This window comes from Lactuca virosa, chromosome 1 (genome assembly GCF_052849685.1).
Source record: "Lactuca virosa cultivar CGN04683 chromosome 1, Lactuca_virosa_CGN04683_v6, whole genome shotgun sequence".
In the NCBI taxonomy this organism is placed as follows: Eukaryota; Viridiplantae; Streptophyta; class Magnoliopsida; order Asterales; family Asteraceae; genus Lactuca; species Lactuca virosa.
This window is the reverse complement of record NC_136426.1, coordinates 163,370,842-163,380,493: the sequence shown is the minus strand read 5'-3', so window position 1 is coordinate 163,380,493 and position 9,652 is coordinate 163,370,842.

Genomic DNA, 9,652 nt, shown 5'->3' with positions numbered 1-9,652 from the left:
GAAAGACTTGAAGTGCTTGCGTGGTTCCCCGAAAAAATACGATCGAGTATTTGTAAAGAAACACCGAAAGGCTTCTTTTAAATAATAGTTTAAAGGGTGGCTTACCTTCAACCGAACATCGATTCTTAACATAAGACCAAACGTTGGATGAAGTACTTGTGAGACCAATGTGGTCTGTTGAACAAGTAGGCTGGATTTAATTTGTTGTGACTAAAGATGTTATAAAAATCTCAAAAACAAAAACAAACTGAATCTTTTTGGGAAGAAATGCCTTGGTGTTAGACAATTTCATAAAAGACCATAAAAAATAAAATGAGATTTCGTTAGGTAACAAGTGAGATCTTGAATATTTAATATTCACCGTCAATTCATTATTGGTATTGGATTTTGGGTCTCACTTAGCACGTGGTATACGCATCTAAGATCATAAACACAGATTTTGTGTAACCATAAACCTCAGTGGTAATATCTGAGAGTCTCAAGGGTTACCTTGTTGAAACGAAAGTAGATGGAGAATCGTAAAGGAGGTGGTTTAAGAACCGAAAGTACCTCTGCTATATAAACGTGACAAAGCTGTAAACTCTTAACTCATTTGAGAAGAGTAAGGTAGCTCAGGACTTGAGTGGATTTATCAGCCTGATTGGGAAGAAACGATAGGTATAGATCGAATCATTAAGGCCTTGCTCTTAGTCTTAGAAGCTTCGGTCTACATGCAGCAGCATGCTTCTAGGGACACTTAACTAGTGCATATGAAAATAATCATACCTGCCCTACCTCCAATTTATGTAGCAATGATGTACTTGGTACCTAGCCAAGAGAATTAGCAAACAAACAAACCACACAAACAAAACAAACAATACAAAATAATAAAGAAAAATGAAAAAAATATTTTTGGAATTTTGAAGTTTCTGAAAAATAATAAAAACAGAAAAAAAACAAAATGAAATTAATACTAAACATTCTAGAAATAAAAATGGAAGAGAAAATAGAGTAAGAAATAGTTTTAAAAGAGAGTTTACAAACTATACAGCCGAAACCAAACCTTAAAAGAATGAAGCGAAATAAGCCGAGCGTTCGGTTCATTTCGGTTCCCTAAAATTCCGGAGCCGAAATAGACTGAGCGTTCGGTTCTTTTCGGTTCCCGAAAATTATGGAGCCGAAATAGACCGAGCGTTCGGTTCATTTCGGTTCTCGAAAAATCCGGAACCGAAATAGACCGAGCGGTCGCTCTATTTCGCTTGTCTAATTTTTTTAGAGTGAGGTTTGAGGGTTCGGTACCGACTCTGCTTCCATCATTCCCAAACCTTGTAAAATTTTATTGAAGCTAGCTTCTGGTAAGGCTTTAGTGAAGATGTCAGCCAGTTGATCAGAGGACCGAACGAAATGTACTTCCACGTTCCCATCTTCTACATGGTCCTTGATGAAATGGTATCTTAGTGCAATATGCTTTGTCTTTGAGTGTTGCACTGGATTGTGACATATTCTTATCGCGCTTTCTGAGTCACAATAGAGAGGTATTTTCTTCATACTCTGTCCATAGTCTCTTAGTTGGCTTTGTATCCATATCACTTGTGAGGTACAGGATGCTGCAACTATGTACTCAACTTCGGCTGTTGAAAGAGACACACAGGTTTGCTTCTTGGACTGCCAGCTTACAAGTTAACCGTCAAGGAATTGGCATCCTCCAGTTGTGCTCTTTCAGTCCAGACCGCATCCTCCAAGATCGGCGTCAGAAAAGGCTTGAACAAAGAATCCGGATCTAGCAGGGTACCAGAGACCGAGAGAAGAGGTTCGCTTCAGATAACGGAAAATATTTTTCACTGCCACCATGTGAGGTTCTCTTGTATTTGCTTGAAACCTGGCACAATAACAAACTGAAAACATAATGTCTGGTCTACTAGCTGTTAGATACATAAGAGACCCTATCATTTGAGGATAGAGTGTTACGTCAACGCCAGGTTTTTCCAGAGATGGTGTTAACTTTGTGCCAAACGCCATGGGAACCTTCACCTTCGAATCTCCCATCATACCGAATTTTGCCAACAAGTTCTTTGTATAGGCCTCCTGGTTGATAAAAATACCTTCTGATCCCTGTCTTATATTCAATCCAAGGAAAAAGTTAATTGGACCCATTGCGCTCATTTCAAATTTAGTCTCCATCAACTTCCTGAATTCAGCCGTTAAGCTAGGATTCGTGGAGCCGAAGATTATGTCATCGACATAAATCTGAACTCTCATTAGATGTTCGCCTTCTTTCTTTCAAAATAAGGTTGGGTCAACCGAACCTTGCTTGAATTTCGACATTTTAAGAAAGCGAGTTAAAGTTTCATACCAGGCCCTTGGTGCTTGCTTCAGACCATATACAGCTTTATCCAACACGTAGCAGTGATCAGGGTATTTCTCGTTCACGAACCCAGGTGGTTGCTCAACATACACGGTTTCTTCTAGTTCTCCATTTAAGAAAGCACATTTCACGTCCATTTGGAAAACTTCGAAGTTTTTATGAGCAGCATATGCCAGAAAGATTCTAACTGATTCAAACCTTGCTACAGGAGCGAAGGTTTCCTCATAGTCTATCCCTTCTTCTTGGCAATATCCCTTCACCGCCAACCGAGCCTTATTGCGTATTACGTTGCCCTCTTTATCCAACTTATTCCTGAAGACCCATTTTAAGCCGACAACTGAAGCATCCTTTGGAGTGGGAATCAGCCTCCAAACTCGATTATGTTCAAACTCATGGAGTTCATCTTGCATTGCTTGTACCCAATCAGCGTGATCAAGTGCAGCATTAACCGTCTTCGGTTCGATTTTGGAGATAAACAAATTAAACATACAGAATTCAACATTAGAGAATAATGCAGTTTGTTTCGCTTTCAATTGAGAACGTGTGAGAACTCACTCAGATGATTCACCAATAATTTGTGCTTTGGGATGATCCTTAGTCCGTTTCGTTAGAGGAGGGTAATTAGGGTCATAGGCAGGATCCAACTCTGCAATTACCTCTTCTTCAAGTTCTGATTGATCACCTTCGTCATTTGTATTCTCATTCTCCCCCTCAAATGGCAAAGCGTATCCCTTGTCAGGTTCAGGATTCTCCTCCTCTGTTGGAGTTGGATTCTCCATCTCGACTGGACTATCGGTTGTTTTTGGTACAGATGAACCCTCCCCCTTGAACGTTGAGCTGTTGTTTGGAGGGTCAGTTGAGGGTTGACCACCAGTCGGTTTAGGAGGTTCATTTTCCATTTCTTTTGCAGCTTCATCAATTATCTTCTTCAGATTGTCGATTTTGTTGTCTACTGCTTTCGCCTCTGAGTGTACAGCCTTCTCTGGTTCATCAAATAGCCTGATGTACTCTTCAAACAAGTTGGAAATGGGAACCGAGACTTGTCCTGATTCAGGAAATATTTCCCCCAAGGTACTTTCGCTTCTTTAAAATTTCTTCATGTAGTTGTCGTCAAAGGTTACATAGTATGTTTCTGCAATACGTTTCGAGCATTTGTTCAAAACTCTGAATGCCTTTGAAGTGAGTGAATAGCCAAGAAAGATTCCCTCATCGGCTTTGACGTCAAACTTGTTTCGGTTCTCTTTGGAATTGAAAATGAAGCACCTTGAACCGAACATGTGGAAAAATTTAACGTTGGGCTTTGGATTGTTTAGAATCTCATACGGAGTGATGGAGAATCGTTTGTTAAGTAAGGATCGGTTCTGAGTATAGCATGCGGTTGCAACTGCATCGGCCCAGAAGTATAGCGGAAGAGAAGCGAAGCTTAGCATGGTTCGGGCTGCCTCACATAAAGAACGGTTTCGTCTTTCAACAATTCCATTCTGTTGTGGTGTATAGGGGGCCGAGAAGTTGTGAGATATCCCCTTTTCAGCCAGAAAATCCTCGAAATCTTTATTCTTGAATTCAAGCCCATTGTCACTTCTAATATTCCTCACCATCTTTCGCAGCTGCACTTCCACTTGCTTGATAAACGTCTTCAACTTGGGAGTCGCGTCTGATTTCTGTTTAAGAAAGAAAACCCAGGTGAAGCGTGAAAAATCATCTACTATGACAAGAATGAACTTACTACCACCGAAGCTTTCGATAGCCGAAGGTCCACATAAGTCAATATGCAGAAGTTCAAGAGCTTCAACAATCTTTGTATTGATACGTGTAGGATTGCTCTTTCTGCTTTGTTTGCCCATCTCGCACGCTGCACATAGGTGTTCCTTATAAAACTTGAGAAGAGGAAGGCCTCGAACATGATAACCCAGCACCAACTTATTAATGTCTTTGAAGTTTAGGTGCGATAGGCGTCGATGCCATAACCAGCTTTCATCAGTGTTCGCCTTTGACAGCAGGCATATTGCTGGTTTTCCTCGAATTGGGTTGAGATTTAAAGGATACATCTCTCCCTTGCGTTCAGACTTCAAGAGAACTCTTTTGGATTGCTTCTCAATTATTTCTGATCCCTCATCATCGAATGAAACCTTCAAACCAGTTCCCACAACCAATTGAGATACACTGATGAGGTTGTGCTGCAATACTTCCACATAAGCTACTTTTCGAATCGAGAAGTCTCCGTTGGTTATCATTCCATATCCTTTGATTGTGCCATAAGAGTTATTTCCATACTTCACACATCCACCATACTTAAGGGACCAAAACTCCCTTAGCTCTTCCCTCCTTCCTGTCATGTGACGCGAGCAGCCACTGTCTATGTACCATTCGTCATCAAACTTCTCGTCACTTATAACCTGCAAATTCAAGCAGATTTAGGAACCCAAAGTCTCTTGGGCCCTGGTGAGTCTTTTACAGAAAAAGGAATAGCAGCAGAAATATCAACTAAATAAGTTCTTTTGATTAGAGTGGTTTCGTCTTTTGTTTTGATGGTATACACCTTGATTTTGTTTTTATCTTGTTTAAATTGTGGTGTATTAGATGGTGTGTTTTTTAATGGTTTTGGAATATTCTTTTGAATCCTAGGGTTAGCTGACTTTTTCTTATTGTTGATATCAGTATTCGAATCAAGCTTTCCCTTTCCTTTGATGTCCTTCATTGAATTTGGCTTTTGTTGGAAGCATGAAGGACCGAAACTAGATGTTCGGTTCTGTGCTCTGGTGTTGGAACCGAAACTGGAGGTTCGGTTCTGAGCTTTGGAATAGGAGGAGTTTGGACTAAAACTTTCCTTTCGGTTTGGCTCGTCGTTTTTCTTGACGTTTGACCCTTTCTTGGAAGGAACGTAATTAGGGTTTTGAGACTGCCAAAATCGTTTTCGCTCATTCAGATTCTTCATGTATCTCTGATTTCTTTGGCGTTTCTGTTCAGCTAACTTCTTTTGAGATTTATGAATATTGAAGCTTGATTTTGGCTTCTCCTTTTGAGTTTCGGTTGTCTTGGAAGGAACATTTGGTGTTTTCTTTGGTTCTTCTGGTATCTCTTTTGTCTTGGAAGGAACATTTGGTGTTTTCTTTGGTTCTTCTGGTATCTCTTTTGTTCCACTCGTGCTTGGTTTATCAAAACTCGAGGGTTTTTTGATGGGTTCAACAACGTATCTACCTTTTAACCTCCACGAGGTTCGCTCCGATAAGCCGATGGTTTCGTCTGCATTATCAATAGGGGCTGACCAAAAGTAATCGTCGCACCCTTCAACATTGTCGGTGTCGACCAAGATTTTCAATTCTGCTGTTTATTTTTCAGTGACCCCTGTAACAGGATATACCTGATTTGGCACAGTTTGAACTTTCTGATATACCATCGCTTTCTCTTTGAGTTTCTGTGGCTTGTCCTTTGACAGGCGAGCGTATTCAACCGAGTTTTCAGATATGAGGGGTTTTTCATTCTCGGTTTCGCTCTTCATAAATTCAGAGCAATCAACCACATCTTCTACCGAGATTTCGCTCATCTCACTTTCTTCATCAAATTCAGACGTGTTTTCTATATTCATTTTATGTTCTGAAATTAATTTGGCGTTCGACGAGTCAAATGATTGAATGGTCTCGGACTTAATTTTCAACCTATCATTTTCATCTAAAAGGTTTTTGAGCATACACTTATGTTCCTTAGAGTCAATAAAGGTCTCTATCTTGTCTAATCCGATTTTATAAGTGATGGATGTTTCTTCTGAGGACATTATGGATTCACACTCAGCGATGACCTCATCCTCCTTAAATTCAAGGAAGGGAAAGATCATCTTGTGTATCTTTTTCCCTATTTCAAAATTTAAATGTAACTGAGTAATATTCGTATATAAGCGTTAAGCAATTAAGCAAAAAACATTCTGTTGTTTCAAAAACTTTAAATTGTCTCGTTGCAAATAAATAATCTCATCCCTAGCCCTATTTAACTCCGTCTCCTTCAGCTCAATCCACATCCTTCTCTCCTCACTCTTCGAAGACACCCTGCTGAGTTGGTCAGTTAGGTTAGAGTTTGCTAAGCGAGTTTGCATGAGACTACCACTTAAGTTAGAAAATTTGAATTTTAGTTCATTTAATTCTTCTTCATAATTCGTTACCGGAACTTTAAGTGATTCAAGGATGGATTGTACCTTTTTGATCAGCCGATCACAGTCGTTAAACTTCTCACTCACGGGCTTGGCTGCAAAGCACTTGTCCTCAGTCAGGTTCGGCTCCTTAAGCTCACTTTCGGTTGGTCTTCCAGTTGTAACCATCAAACATATTCCAGCCGAACCAGTCTCTCTCGCCACATACGCTCTTCCATGTGTGGGTTTTCTCACTTCTTCATCCTCAGAATCGGTTGACCAGACTTCAACACCACCGAACTCATCTTCATCCACATTTTCCTGCACAATCAAGGCATTCATTGAACTGTTAGTAGCCTTCTTTTTCTTGATTTCTTCCAACTTTCGCATGTAATACGCCTCATCATTTTCACCGTCCCTTTTCTCAGCCATCTTCCTCAACATGCAATCTTTGGCAAAGTGGTTCTTGCCATGACAGTAATTGCAGTCGAATCCAGAGTCTCCTGCAAGCTTGCTTTCCTTCTTGTCGTTATCCTTTTGAGAGGCATTCTTCGTTTCTTCTTTCACCTTCTTAGAACTGTAACTTCCTTGCCAGTTTCTGTTCTTATTGACAGGGAACTTCTTTCGTGCAAACTTCTTTGGGTTGGTGACCATCATTGCATATTCTTTGCTTGTAAGGTCACACTCAGACATATCTGAATCCTCCTCTTCTTTTGTAATACTTTTGCCTTTTGAGATAAGGGTTAGCGATCCCACACCCGAAACTATCTTTGCCTCCTTGGTTACCACACTCTCATGGGATTTAAGTATACCCACCAGTTTCGCTAGTGAGTATGATTTAAATTGTTTGTGAGCTTTCACTGTTGAAACCACTGCCATCCATTCTGGTCTTAAACCATTCATGCAGGTTACCTTTTAGTGGATCCAACTACGTAATCTTCAAAGTGTCGCACCCACACTTCATAGTCTTGAGTGTAGAGAATGGGAACCCTTGTAGTGGATCCAATGCTGTTGGAGATGTTGATGGGATTAGAATGAGAATCGTCATGAGACATGGCGAGCCTTTCCTTAGAACTGTTAGAATCAGACCTGTAAACTTAAGATTAGGGTTTTATCAAACACAAGAGTTACCGTCGACAGGAAGAAGACGACTTCTTTATATTCGATAAAAGCGGAAACCCTAAAGAATTCTTCACACAGAAGGAATGTGTATTGATCACACAGTCTCCTGCTCTGATATCAATTGTTAGAACAAAGTTCTAGTAGGATCGATAGATTCTAAGCAGAAAAACAATAAATAATGGAGAAATAGGTTATTATGGTTTATTAATATATTATAAGAATAATATATTAAAAGAGAAATCATATTTGTTTAGTTAATATTGTTCAAGAATTAATTTTGTGATCAAGAGGAATTAACTGAACTAGGGGGACTGAACCGCAATTATGTGATAGTTGGAAAGTAGGGCAAAGGATGCCCTAAGGATAGGGTGGACGAATTCAAGGGGATAAGGCCTTAGAATTCGTCCAAGGCAAAGGGTTCTAGAATTATCCTTGGGCTGCTTGGTGGCTAAGCAACCAGATAAGGATAAGGACTGAAACCCTAATCCCTACACCTATATAAAGACCCATTGGCTTAGGAAAATCGGCCACTTGATCCAAGAAGTTCCTAGAGCCGATTTTCTGCCTCTCCCCTCTCTCTCTCTCTCTCTCTCTTGCCTCTCCATTTTCTCTTAGTGTTTGTGAGCCAATAGAGGTACTACACTTGTGGTACTTGCTTTCAAAGACAAGAAGGTTGAAGATTCAAGTTGTTATTACAACATAACAACAAGAGGTATGTAATCCATTCTCCTTTGTAAATTTCGAAAATACTAGGAGCATGCTAGGGTTCTTCATGTGTTCATAATGTTGTGTAACTAATAGAAAAATATAGATCCAATTCTAGGGTTGCATGCACACATAGGATTGTTTGTATAAAACCTATCAGTGGTATCAGAGCCATTGGTTTTTTGTTTTCAGTTAGCATTATACAAATGTATGAATTTGACACTTTAGGGTTTATAGCCAATAAACCCTAGGAGGAATGATTTTCGAAATTAGGGTTCTTGAACCCTAAATTTCAAAATTGATAAGGGTTTCCCAAAACCCTTCCTTAGCCCCCAAAGATTTCGAATTATAGGGTTTGCAAACCCTAGGGTTTTCGAATTTGGCCTCCTCCCCAAGATAAGATCCTAAATTTTAGGGATTAGGATAATGCCTTATCTTGTAGTTATCTTTTAATTGTTTAAAATTTGGTAATTAAAGATTTGGAATTATCCCATCCCATATTTTCGATTTTTAAGGGATTTAAGGGATTAGGTTAAATTAATTGTTTAATTTAAAAGACAATCCTTCAAGATTTGATAATTAAAATATATTGTTTATATTAGGGATAATTATTAAATCAAGAGTTTTTTTTTAATATTTAAAATTTTAAATTAAAAGTTTTAAATTTCGAAAATTTTAAATTGAATTAAAACCCTAGTATTTTAAAATGTTTAAAATACACCTTATACTATTATAATATTACAAGATTAATATATATATATATATATATATATATATATATATATATATATATATATATATATATATATATATATATGTATGTATAACTTAAAATGCTAGTCTTACCGTTAGTAGGCCTCATTCACGAAGCTAATCTATAAGGGGGGTATAAGGTTGTGACCTATAAAATGACCATTTAATGGGTGTCCACTCTCACCCACCGCTTCCTTGATTGGTGGAGGGTCGTTAGCCGAACGGGTAGGATAGGGCAAACCCTTCCTCATTAAAGGTATAATGAATTATAAAAGTAACTAAATGTTTTTACAACAATTCCCAATCTTGATTACTTTAGGAAAAGTGAATTGGTGCAATTCCATGAAATTACACTTTGCACCCTTGCTAAGACGTTAGTGGAGCGCGTGTGGTTAACCGACACACTAATTGGACTCTAAGCATAGGTGGAAAAGGGTGACTCATTGTTTGTCATATTTCGATGGAGCGTGTGTGGCTAACCGGCACATCAAATAGATGACTGTAACAATAAGGGCACCATGTACATTTGCATGGTTATTCACACCAGCTTTGTGATCCTCGGCATCCCAGTCACAAACTAGAGGGGCACATCGAGATTTAAACATGCC